Source organism: Mesocricetus auratus, unplaced genomic scaffold (genome assembly GCF_017639785.1).
Source record: "Mesocricetus auratus isolate SY011 unplaced genomic scaffold, BCM_Maur_2.0 Super-Scaffold_4256, whole genome shotgun sequence".
Lineage (NCBI taxonomy): Eukaryota > Metazoa > Chordata > Mammalia > Rodentia > Cricetidae > Mesocricetus > Mesocricetus auratus.
Window position 1 is genome coordinate 58780383 of NW_024429182.1, and position 13321 is coordinate 58793703.

General features: G+C 46.9%; 1 long non-coding RNA gene across 1 annotated transcript; it reads left to right on the forward strand.

The window, feature by feature from the left end:
* The first annotated feature begins 2114 nt into the window (after nucleotides 1-2114).
* Nucleotides 2115-8381, forward strand: LOC121142324. The gene is made up of 3 exons (XR_005879312.1): nucleotides 2115-2191; nucleotides 2843-2939; nucleotides 8191-8381. It is a non-coding gene; the product is annotated as an uncharacterized LOC121142324 (long non-coding RNA).
* The last annotated feature ends 4940 nt before the right edge of the window (nucleotides 8382-13321 follow it).

Sequence of the window (13321 nt, forward strand, 5' to 3'; positions counted from 1 at the left end):
TCTCTAAGACACACCCATGTCCTGAAGCATTGACTGGAGTGAGTGAATGTGGGAACACCAGACCTTGAGCAGAGACCCACTTCCCCTTCTGCCTGGGAGTAGGCAGCTGTAAGACAATGTTTACTAAAAACATGTTTACTAAAAACAATACAATGCCTGGGGGCATTAAGTTCCTGGAAAAGGCCTGCCCGCAGAAACCACCCTGACCTCGACCTTGTCCAAAGACTAACCACCTCTTCTGCCACGCCCAGATCAGTTTGCTGGAGTCAGAGCAGAACCAGCGAGGGGTGGAAGAGAGAGCAGAAGCTTCTCTGGTGGGAGCTTTTCTTAGGAAGTTTTCTTGAACCTTTTTGGGGCCTGCTTAAAGTTTTCTTTACACCGTTGAACGAGTCTCTGTGTTGTCAATCCCCGACACCCTCCGCACGTTCTCGGACACAGGCCGCGCAGCAGACACGACAAGTGAAACTGGTCACTCCAGAGGACTAGGATAGGCTTCTGGGACTCACATATTTTGTCCTCGGAGCACAGGACTGGAATGCTTGCACCAACACTGGGAGACAAAGACACCTGGGCCTTCAGAAGACTCGCAAACTTGGAGCTCTCCAAGTGACGTGGAAACCTGAGCGCTGCGGCTACCCGGAAAAGGAGAGATGAGTTCCCAGCACTGAATGCTGGCCAGGACACCAGCCAAAACCGCGGAACACTACCTGCTCTCCGCAGGGAATCCAGAGAAGGGCCCTTCCCGTGGTCGCCAACCGACATCAGGGGGCGCTCGAGCGCTGAGCCTCTTCCCTGTTGACTGAGTGCCCTCCTTCACCCGTAGATACCCCTAAGCCCAGCAGATGGGCAGGAACAGAAATAAAAGCGAGCAAGGCTGAGGAAGGTGGGTGGGCATAGGAAGCGGGGAGGACGCCTAACTCCTATGTCATCATCCATTGGATTCAGGGAGCCCTGATCCTCATCAAGGGCCACACCGGAATTCAGGACAAAGTTTGTCAACATAGCAGAGTTCTTTATCTTGGAGGACAAGAATCAGTGGTTAATCCCTAGGACTGAGGACCTGCACCCTTCATGGGCGCCATGGGGAAATGGGACTAAGGGTTGCTAATTGGCTTAGTTCTACCCTGCCTGGAGAGGCCAAATATTTGAAAGGAGGCCCCCACCCAGGATGCTGTTAACCACTGGCCACAACACGGAGCCAGAAACCCGTCAAATTGGGGAAACCCTGCCCCCCTCTCTCAGCACCAGCCATTTCCTGTTCCAGGACTGGAGGAAAACAGATGGTGAGGGGCCCAGAAGCCAGTGAGCTGAGAGCCCGGTGTTCAAATTCAGTTCCCCATTGTCCGCTGCCCAGCCCACTGTAGTCTCCCTCCATTGAGTCACGTGCCTCTTTCCCTTTTACACACTCACTGTGCACGAGGTCCCAGCACTCTTACCCCCTGGGTTACTGTTTCCTGTGAGTCCCCGGGGTACTTTTCAGGTCTGTGTCCAGTCTGCGGGGATGAAAAGGCATTCCATGAACTGGACAGTAAAGAGACTAGCTCTGGGCTGCGGTTCGGGGCAATTTGATCCCAAGGATATCCAGCTGACCTCCTCATGTGTCTGCCCAGGAGTCTCCAAGTCATTACCCCCCATCTCCATGGTGCACACAGTATCAGGCACACAAACTGTCACACATCCATGAACACCAGGTCCCAGCTCCATAGGCACCATGTGGGCAGGTGAATCTCCAAAGTCACACACACCTCAGACTCTGGCTCGCCCACCTCTACCCGCATTTACCTTTAGGGAACAGGCATAGGCAACAAAATCTGGGCAGCAGAGCATCCTTGAAGAGTGTGTCAAACGGGGTCCTGACCAGGTAGCCAGGCAGACCTCACTGGGCATGTTGATGGTGGTGGTTATCATGGCAGTAGAGCCATGGGGTCCCCTGAGTGCGGCCACTTCAGGCCACTGTGCACTCCTGGTTTGGGGGGGGCACAGGCGTTGTGATCTAGGACAAAGTGGGAAGTGGGTACTGGTGAGGGGTCTGGAGGCCAGCAGGGAAGTTGCTCACCCTTTCTGCAGTGCTTTTCATTTCTCAGAAGAGGCTTTGTAGGTCGATGAATTTCCTAGAACCCACGATGTTAGGAATAATGCTCGTGAGGGACCATGGTGGATTCCGTGCTGGACACACACGCCAGGCAGACATGTGAGAATTTTTATTAGAAAGGAAGGGCGGGTGGGGCGGGGGCGGGGAGAAAAGAGACAAAGAGATACAGAGAGAGGACAGGAGAGAAGAGGGAGACAGGCAAAGTCCTGTCTGTCCCAGGGGAATAGAGGGAAAGAGAGCAGAGTGGATGGCGGGGGTGGGGGTGGGGGTGAGGGTCTTTCTTTTAAAGAGCCAGGGTACACATGCCTGCCCTGCGCAGGTGGGTGAGAAGCGGGGCCAGGTTTGCCTGGATTACAACACAAGGAGAGAACAAATCAGAGTTTTAAATTACAACTGTGGTGTGTGCCAAGGAAGGCCATTCCCACAAAGGCTCTTTTCAGCCTGCCTCCCATAGCTACAAGGCAGGAGGTGGAGATGGACAACAGCATGGAGTGATATACTAGTTATGATTTATTAAAGCTTGCCGGAGGCTTCAGAATGCAAAGCCAGTCACAAGCATAGAGGCCAGGCAATGGTGAGTCACGCCTTTAATCCTAGCAGCCATACTAGCAAGCCATAGAGCCAGGCAGTGGTGGTACACACCTTTAATCTCAGGACTCAGGATCTCTATTAGTTCGAGGCCACACTGAGCTACACGAAGCTCACACAAAGATGATCTCAGCACTTGGGACCACATGCTTTTGATCCCAGGATTTGAGAAGTATAAAAGGAAGAGGCAAAGTCAATCTTAGAGATTTCTTTTCCATCCACGCTGAGGACACAGCAGCCCTTCCAGCTTGAGGTAGAGGTAAGAGCTAATGGCTTCTCTGATCTTCAGCTTGAAGCTTGAACCCCAATATCTGTCTCTGGGTTTATATTACTTGTGTTACAACAGCAGGCGTTCCCATCATCTTGGGATTTAAGTCGTATGAACAAGCCCCGAACTATAAGTGACAGTGAGTGATGTGATTACCACAAACAGGCAAGGCTGCTGAGAGGGTCAGGAGCACGCCCAGATCCCTGTCTCCCAGGTTCATACACTAACCAAACCTTACTCCCCTATCCCAAGAGTGTTCCTGTCGTGTAAGCTATGGCCCGCTCCCATACTTCTATTGCATAAGTCACATATTAATGAAGGCTTCCACCTGGTGTAAGACCTGTTCACCCAAGAAACCTTAAAAGCACACCTTTAACCCGGACTGTGGTGGCACACACCTTTAATCCCAGCACTTGGGAGGCAGAGGCAGGTGGATCTCTGAGTTCGAGGTCAGGTCAAGGTCAACAAGTTACAGTAAAAAGAAAAAAAAGAGTATACTTTTGTTCTCCTACCACTGGCCTGGGAATCCATCTTACACTCCTACTGCACGGTGTCTTAACGTGCTTTGTTGAATTCATACTTGTTAGTGGCTAAATTTCACTAGCGATCCAGGTCTGGACCACAGCTAGAATGCGTTCAACACCAACAATGAAATGATTCAGTAGAAGGGCAAGAAAAGATGTGGCTTCTGTCTTGTGGGTGGGTGAACCATGATGTTTAAGGGAACAGACTTCTCAGACAGGGCCAGGAGGAAGGAGAGTCACACATGAGGCAAGACTGCAGGCAGCACTCACTCTGGGGTCAGAACGATCTAGTAAGTTCCATGCATTCAATCCGATCTCACAGAAACGCCTGCGGTGTCCTCAACACCATTTATTTATTTATTTATTTATTTATTTATTTATTTATTTATTTATTTATTTATCTCAATACCCTTTATTGATATTCACGTTGGCATTCCAGCCATGGTCCAGGTCTCTCTCACAGGACAGTTACTAGGTGCCTACATCTCCAACAGAGGGAAAGAAAGTACCTCAGAGAACAGAGCAATGGCCTCGTGTCAATCTGTGGGCACTTTTTATTTCAGTCATTTATGTACGACTGTGCTACGAATATTCAATTAATTTGCATTTTCTTCTAGAAAAAGAAATAGTCTTCCTTCCTTCCTTTCTTTTTGTTTTTGTTTTTTTTTTTTCAGGATAGGGGGGTTCTCTGTGTAACAGCTCTGGCTGTCCTGGAACTGGTTTTGTAAACCAGGCTGACTTTGAGCTCACACAGATCTTCCTGCCCCTACCTCCTGAGTGCTGGGATTAAAGGCCAGAGGAAAGCAGGGCTGGGGTGGGGGGAAGCATCTCATGAAAAGAAAACCACAGCCAGTATTGCATTAATTTTTGTGCAAAATTCCTACCAAATTGAATCCAATAGCATGCCTGAACAATGACCCTGGGCTACACACACACACACACACACACACACACACACACACACACACACACACACACACAACCAAGCCCCTATTTTGATAACAATAAACAACAACAAAAAAACCCAAACAAACAAAAATAAAACCCAGCTTTCCTTCAACTCTTGATCCTCCTGCCTCATCCTCCCAAGTGCTGGGATTACAGGTGTGTGCTGCTACACCTAACTATATTAGGTCAACTAAGAACATAAAAAACTGAGTATTTGTCATAAAGTGATAGCACATGTGCAGGGTTTTTGAGACCCTGGATTCCTTCCATAACATGTAAGAATCTACCCATAGATACAAAGATGATGTGAAGCTGGGCTCAGAGACCCAGGAGTGTACACCTAGCACCTGGGCATGGAGGCGGGAGGATCAGGAGTTCTAGCTCATCCTCTGCTATGTAGGAAGCTTGAAGGCAGCCTGGGCTACACCAGGCCCTGTCACTAAGTAACTACAACACAAACATAGTTGATTTTTTTTTTAAAGGAAAATTTATCATCCTTGAGCCCCAGTGAGAACTACAACATCTGAACTCACTTGGGTTCTGATGTTTGTACTTTCAGAGTTCCAGGGTTAGTTTTGGTCGTTCATTAGGCCTAATGACTGGGAATGACAAGCCAGATGCACTTACCATGTTGCATATGAGAGACCAAGGCAGATGGTCTTTAGGGTTTGATGTTTATCTGGTCTAAGGTCAGGTTCAGCTGCAGGAGCTGGGATGTTGTCAGAGGCTGACATTTCCTTAAGACTCCCTGTTTTTTTCCCTGCTGGTTGAGTTTTCCCAGATTTAGAGCCTTGCTGATTGGCTTTGTGGAAGAGCTGGTGGCAGCTGGAATGCTTAGGTATGGTGGCTGTCATGGCAGTGGTGGTGAATTTGTGGCAATGAGATTCAAGCAGAGGCAGTGTGGCTGCTATGAGCGACCACAGTATTTGGAGTTCTTGCTTGGCTGTGATTTTACCAAATGCTTCTCAATCTCTCCTTTTCTTTCTGGGGGAGACAGAGGCTGACCAGGCTAAGGTGAATGAGGTCCTCCCAACATGCAACCCTTGGCTGAGGGGAAAGGAAGCTGTAGGTCATCTAAGAAGGACATTGCACCCTCTGTAGGGATTTTCCTGTGCTGTCCCCGGGCCTCCTGGGTTCTGCACATATGCAAATTCTCTATTTCCAGTTCTTATGGTGGCATTGTGTACTGTGTTCAGTTTCCTGGCCCATTTAGGTGGTTTGGTTGAGACGGTCTTCCTTCTCTTCCTGGCTATGATTAGAAGCGGGGGTGTGACACCTGTGAGTGCTCTATGGAAAACAGAACTCCATCCATACTGCATGTGCTGGCCCAGCCACTGTACTCTCACCACAGAGTCTCTGTTTGTTTCTGTGCTTGGACTCCCACTTGCCCACTGATGCTCTCTGTGTGCGTCACCATGGCGTCTCAGCTCTCCTCACGTCTCATCACCAGGCTTCAGTATGGGGGCATGCTTATGATGCCTGCTGTGAAACCTTTTCCTGCTAAAGCCAACATTCAGATCTCTTGCAGGAAGTAGCTGGTTTTCACCGTTTCCTGGAGAGAAACATGGTGGGTGAATATTCTCAGAAGGTTTGTCACAGAGCCCAGTGGTGGCTGTTCACCACTTAGTGCCAATCACGAAAAGGACAAGGTTTGATGAAGAGAAAAAGTGTATTCGCTGGGCATAAAGACGGGAGAGCGGATGTCAAGTTCTCTGTAGTGGGCCAAGGAAGCGAGTGGCGGGAGGCAAAGGGGTCTGTGAAGTGGGGGAGGAAAGGGCTGAGAGGGTGATGCATCTGTGTGACATATTATCATGGCTCCTCTGAGGAGCAGGTTCAGAAGTCGGTAGCTACTTGCTATCAGAGTGTAGTTGGACTGTGCTATCCTGACATCACCAAGCCCATGTAAAGGATGAGTGTTTTCATCTGGCTTGAGATAGATGAAGGTGGTTTTTAAGCTTTCTGAAAAACAACTCAGATAGCCTGTGGTAACTTACTAGTTGCCATAGTAACCATGTCAGAAGTGTTGTCTGTGGCAAAGCTAAGGGAAACAGCCTCCTTAGCAACTGACCTCTGATCTCTCGATAAAAGCCAGAGGAACACCAGGGTTCCTGTAGCATCCCCAGTTCCCTGGGGTTTTCATGGTACATCCGAGTAACACTGGCTAGCACTGAGCATCCCAAACCTGCTACTGGTTTTGCTTGTTAGAGACTATTTTAATTAATTCACTCATCTCCCTGCATACATACTCAGGAAGGCGCAGCTCTGTGGACAGATGGTCTGGCGTTGGTGAGGAAGCCCTACCCAGAGCCAACTGTGGAGCTAGGCTCAGTAATTTCAGGTTGCTCCACTGTATCTCCAGTCTCTAGCCCACAGATGGTTCCATAACTGATTGATACAACTGGCTTTTTTGGGGAAGCTTCAAATTCACGTTGGCTGACCTCTCCACATCCCACATGGCTTCTTCCAGCCCTCCTAGTTTGAAGCTGTCTCCTGCAGACTGACCTATGAGAGCCTGTCTTCATTAAGGCACGCATTTCATCCAGGTGTCTTCTCCATGATCGGCACTATATTTTAGAGTGATCCTAGACATGGCTTTCTCTGTTCCGCTGCACATGGTGCCAGTGCCTTGGGACATGACAAGTTCTGTTTTCTAGATACTTCTCCCTCTAAGGAAGTCTGTGTGGGGCCTCTGGAGCTAGGGATGAGAGCTTTGGCAAGCTTCTCTGCAGTGATGGAGTCAGAACAGTTCCAATGACTGCTGTTGCCACTGGATGAAACCCATTACTCGTGAGACAGTAACTGGTAAAGAAGGAGGCTTTTGCCTCGGCCACGAACCCAAGAGTGAACCTTTCCTAGCAAATCAGCCTCTTGAGTAGGGAGTTAAGTTGCAAATATAGGGAAGGAAGAGAGAGAGCTTAAGACAGACTGACAGGGCAGCAAACCTCCAGTCGTTTCTGGTCATAGACAAAGATCTTCCCAGGCTCTAGTGGCCTTCTTTTCCTCCTGTTTACGATCTGGGTGTTTGTGGTCATGCTAGCTTGTGGGTATCTTCAACCTGAAGGTGTTTGTGGTCATGCTAGCTTATGGGTATCTTCAACCTGAAGGGTGGAATGAGTGACTAGGGAAGTCTAGGTCACATCAGCCCTACATTACAACCTTTCTTTTCTTATTTTCTTTTTTATTTTTTTGGTTTTTTGAGACAGGGTTTCTCTGTATTGTTTTGAAGGCAGGCGGATCTCTGTGAGTTCGAGGCCAGTCTGGTCTACAAGAGTTAGCTCCAAGACAGCCTTCAAAGCCACAGAGACACCCTGTCTTGAAAAACATATATATATATATATATATATATATATATATATATATATATAGTTAAGAAATACAGATTAATAGTCATTTATGATACTCAAGCTTGTGATCATGTTAGTTAAGTTTTCTAGATATATAGATATATAGTTCAAATAGATAGGTATTCTTCAAACCTTTCAAAGACCTACAGAATATAGCATTTAAAAATGATTTGTTAACTTTATGGCTTTTCATGACAATGAGACACATCTGATCCTGGCAGCACCAATTACTCCAAAGAGAAGGATGGGCATAAAAAAACTCATTACAGAGTTTGTCTTCAGTGTGATAAGACTAGTCATTTGGGTAAGTGTGGAGGGCCCCAAATAAGGATAGCATAATAGAAGCCATCTTTATATTGCTGCTGTATTCTTAGAGACTAACAGTTAAGTTTCTGTTTCTCTGTGCCTGTTTGTCTTCCTGTACAGCACATTTTCAAGGCCTGCAGTCCAGGCTTTCACGCACTTCTGCCACCTGGCCTGCCGTCCAGACTCCCCCAGCTGCAGACTTGTGTCCTTGGAACATACCCTGCCAAGGAGGACTTCTGCTCCCCCGCCCTTCTGCTACCTGCCTTCCTTAAGCCCTGTTGGTACTTTCAATAAATGAGACTTGATCAGAATCCTGTCTTGTCTCCATCTCTCCTGTCTCTTGTCCCCCCATTCTCAATCCCTCCCCTAGGGTCCCCATTGATTAACCCCGTGGGCCGGGGCAGATAAGAAACTGCCCTTGCCTAGACTGCTTGACTGTGTGCTGTATGAGCTGGACGTAGAGGACCCACAGGAGAGTGACTGCTAAACTTGCCAAGATAAGATGGGATGGTCCTTCAGGGTTCCTGCTCCACAGAGGAAACTGCCAGACATTCTGTAGGACACCCACAAAAAAGCAACTGCAAACTTTGTCAGTACAAGACAGAACAGATCTTCAAATTTCCTGGTTCATTAAAAAGTCTGCCAGAGCCAGGTGGTGGTGGCACAAACCTTTAATCCCAGCACTAAGGAGGCAGAAGCAGATCAGGCAGATCTCTGTGAGTTCGAGGCCAGACTGGTCTACAAGAGCTAGTTCTAGGACAGCCAGGGCTAAATAGAGAAACACTGTCTCGGGGGGAAAAAAAAGTCTGCCAGATACTATGGGACTATAAGCTGAAGATGGATACTTCAATGTTACAAAAAAACTTTGGGTTACTGTCCAGACAGCAAGATGTCTCTGTCAATTCTAGAGTTTTGGAAGTTGCTTACAATGCACTTCATGTTTACTTAGGTAATGTATCCTTCTGGGGTCTTTGATGGAGTTGAAGACAGATACTTATAGTTTTTCTCTCTCTTAGTTATTGACCCACTTCTATTAATCTGTGTATCTCCACTCTTGGCTTACCAGAAAATGCCCAGGCGTCCTGTCTTCCCGGTAGCTACAAAGTGTCTCTCCTGTCACTCATTCTCTGTGTTCCTCTTCCCAGCCTTCTTCTAGTCTGGTAGCATTGCTTATACTTCCTGCCTGGCTGCATCCTGTCTGTCAATTGGCTGAAACATCTTTATTCATCAGCCAATAAGAGAAACATATATTCACAGCATACAAAAGTTCATCCCCCATCATTAGCCATTGGCCAAACAATTATGAATACATATTAAGTCTCTGAGTGGTTATCTTATAAGCATCTGTGGGGACCTGGTGGCAGAAAGAAACCAGTCAGGTGGGACCGGGCTAGATGGGAAAAGTCTCCAACTAGAAAGGTTTGTCTGTGTAGCCCTGGTTTCCTGGAACTCACTAGACCAGGCTAGCCTCCATCTCACAGAGATCTTCCTGCCTTTGCCTCCCAGGTGTTGGGATTAAAGGTGTGCACCATCATTGTCTGGCTGAGTTGGAACAATTGTTTATGGTTCCTTGGCAGGAGCTGAATCTACCATGTAATTTCTCAAGGTTAACTCCATCCTCTCCAGTTTCCTTTCTGTTACACAAGGAAGACTATAACTATAACTATAAAGTATTAACTCCACCAGAGACCCGAGAAGGAAAATATAATACCCAAGTAAGAAGAACATGCAAGTGAATTCCAAACAATGTGAGAAAGACAGTGACAGCAGGCTGCCTGGACAGTCACCCGAGATTCCTCTGCAACATTGGGGCACCAATCTTTGGCCTACAAGCCTAGCATATCTGGCAGGCTTTTCTGTGAAGCAGGATATTCTGAAGGGTTGTCCTACCTTGTCTTGGCAAAGGTTGGTAGTCCTTTCTTTTGTGTCTTGCTTGTCCAATTTGGACAGCATACTTTCAGCAGTTGAGGCAAGAGCACTTTCTTGCCCAGTGGCTAACTTTTGCCACAAAGAATGTAAATTCCATGTGGAGTTTCTTCAATGCCCATCATCTTCTTTGAAGTATATTGGTGCTGCCAGGAGCAGACAAGTCTCATTGTCATAAAAACCAAACAAATAAACAAATGTATGTTATTAAAATATCTCAAATGCCACATTCTGCAGACCTCTGAAGTGTTTGAAGACCATCTGTCTACCTAAAATATATCTGTTTGGCCTTGAAAACATATCTGACATAACTACAAGTTCGATTGTAATAGGTGACTAACTACTAACCTGAATTTCCTTATTATCCTAAATAGTTGGTTGTAAAGGGAAGCTTTTCCTTGCTAGCCACTTTGGTTTATCCCCTGCCAGTTGCCTGGGCTCTGCCGCTTTGTAGTCCCCAAATAAACACACAAGACGCTGTATTAATTATGAAGCTGTTGGCCTTGCTTGTTTCTTACTGGCTAGCTCTGACTTAAGTAATTACCCCATAATTGTTAATCTAAGTATGTCTCTTACCGGAGAATAGTTCCAGTCACATGTTTAATGGCGGCATACAGACTTCCTCCTACAATTCCCCTTTTAGTCTAAAAAGGACAACTAACTTGTGTCCATGAACAAAATGTATCAAACATGTATTCTATCTACCTAAACTTATCTGAAAGAAACACCCAAATATGAACACCTCCTTCCAATCCCAACTCTAAAATAATTGAAAACTAGCACCAGATCTCATCATAGATGTTTTTGAGCCACCATGTAGTTGCTGGGAATTGAACTCAGGACCCTTGGAAGACCAGCCAGTGCTCTTAACCTATGAGCCATCTCTCCAGTCCCGCCTCTTGTTTTTGAATGTCTGTTTCTTTCCCTAATATTGGGGAAACTTCTGCTATAATTTTATTGAATAAGAATCCTTTAAAAAAACTTTTTTTTAAAATTTTACATGCATCGCTACTTTGCCTGCATGTATGTCTGCGTGAGGGTGTCAGAACCCTGAAACTGGAGTTGCAGACAGTTGTGAGCTGCCATGCGGGAGCTAGGAATTGAGCCATGGTCCGCTAAAAGAGCAGCCAGTGTTCTTTGGTTTTTTACGAGACAGGGTTTCTCTGTTTTGGAGGCTGTCGGTCTAGCCTGGCCTCGAACTCACAGAGATCCGCCTGCCTCTGCTTCCCGAGTGCTGGGATTAAAGGCGTGCGCCACCAACGCCCGGCAAGCAGCCAGTGTTCTTAACCGCTGAGCCATTTCTCCAGGCCCGGATAAAAATCCTTCTACCCTATAGATTCTTGGGTTTACTCTTGATCATATTTCAAAGTTCTTGAAAGTTGTGGTCATGCTCCCCTCCTCCACTGATTATTTCAATGTATATTACTTTGACCTTATATTCAATTCCTGATATTTCTTCTTCTATTTGATCTAATATGCTATTGCTTTCTAATCACTAGTGATATTTTTTTATTTGATTCATTTTTTTCCTAACATTTCTATGGTTTTCTCCACATTTTTTTCTGGCTCTTGTAGTTTCTCATCCATGCTTTTGACTTTCTTTCCCAAGGTTGCTTCTCTTTGAGTTCATTGTGATTAGGTCATGAGTTCTTTGACATTTTAATTTTTTATTTGGCTATTGAAGTGTTATGATATGCTGGAGGAGCTGGAGGAGTTATGTTGTCTTGATTGTCCATCTTTCATGTGCTTCCGTGTTGTGATTTCCGCATCTGTGAAGATCTACAATGTAAATCACTTCTGGTTTTGCCCAAGCATCTTCTTAGTGAGCCTCTTTTGGGGGCTATGGTGGTGCTCAGTGAAAGCGTGGCATTTAAGAAGGAGAAACAAACAGTTGATCAACAACCACATCAAACCAAACAGATACAGAAGCACAATTAAAAGTTATTAAAGTCAATCACTCCTTGTCTTAGTTACTGTTCTATTTCTGTGAAAAGACACCATCACCAAGGCAACTTATGAAAGAAAGCGTTTAATTGGGGCCTCTGGCATAATTCTAGGAGGTGAGCCCTTGACTATAAAGGTGGAGATCATGGCAGCAGGCAGGTCTGGCACAGGAGCAGTAGGTGAGAGCTTACATCCTGACCCTCAAGTTGAAGGGGGAAGAGCCAGAAACTGGGCCTGTCATGGGCTTTTGAAACCCCAAAGTCGACTCCCCAGTAACACACATCCCCCAAGAAGGTTATACCTCCAGTCCTCCCCAGGTGAATGAAAATGGGGACATGACTGTTCCGAGGTGTGGGTAAGGAGGAGGTTTTATTGTAGATGTTAAGGAGAGGGCAGCCAGAGGCACCTGGAAGAGTCTAGATGGGGCTGGACCATGAGAGGAGAAAGAGGGGGTAGCATGAGAGAGGAAGAGAAAAACAGAGGGAAGAAGAAAGAGGACAAATGGACAAAGAGAGACCCAGAAACGGGGCCAAGAGAAGAACCTAGAGAACACATGGCCAGAACATCTGGGCTTTGTAGGAAAGAGAAGCTGGGGAAGGGAAATGAAACTAGGGACTGCAGAGGTCTAGGTTAGGGGCCAGGGAATGTCAGCCAGGATGTCTCTGTACAGGTGCTTGAGGGTAGGGAGCTCAGAGGCTAGCATAGACCTTGCTATGCAATAGACACCACAGCCATAGGTTAATGGAGGAGCCGTCTGTCCCTTTTGCCAGAGATAAGGAGAATGATTCCTCGAGCAGGTGGGATCAAGTCCCTGAGGGAATGCTGGCTTTTGTCTAAATGTAGACTTGGGGAAGAGGACCATCATGGGACCTAACACAACCTAAGGAAGAAAGGGTTTGCTTGGCTCACAGGCTGCAGGCCATCCTGGTGGAGAAGGCCTGGCAGCTGGAGTGCAAGGCAGCTGGTCGCATTTACTGCTAGGCAGGAAGCCCAGTGGTGGCGGCCTGTGATCTCTCTCATTCATATGCAGTCTGGGACTCCAGCGTGTAGAATGGTGCCTAAGGAGGATCTTCTCTTGTCCGTCAAACCAATGAACTCCACAGGTATGCCCAGGCACCCAAGGGAGATCGTAAATTCAGTCAAGCTGACAGTGAAGATTAACCATCAGACATATTGTTCAGGCTGATGCTGAGCCCAGATTCCCTGAGGGTCAGAGCAGGGTTCACTGTAGGTTTGTAATTTCCTTGCCTTTTGGGGGAGGTGGTGGATCACGGGGACGCACGTCCTAGTGGGCAGTGCTCAGTTTACTGTGGATGTGGCCTGCAGAGGACTGCGGAGCACTGACCTTTGCTGGAGTTTGCTCCACTCTGTGTTCTCCTGC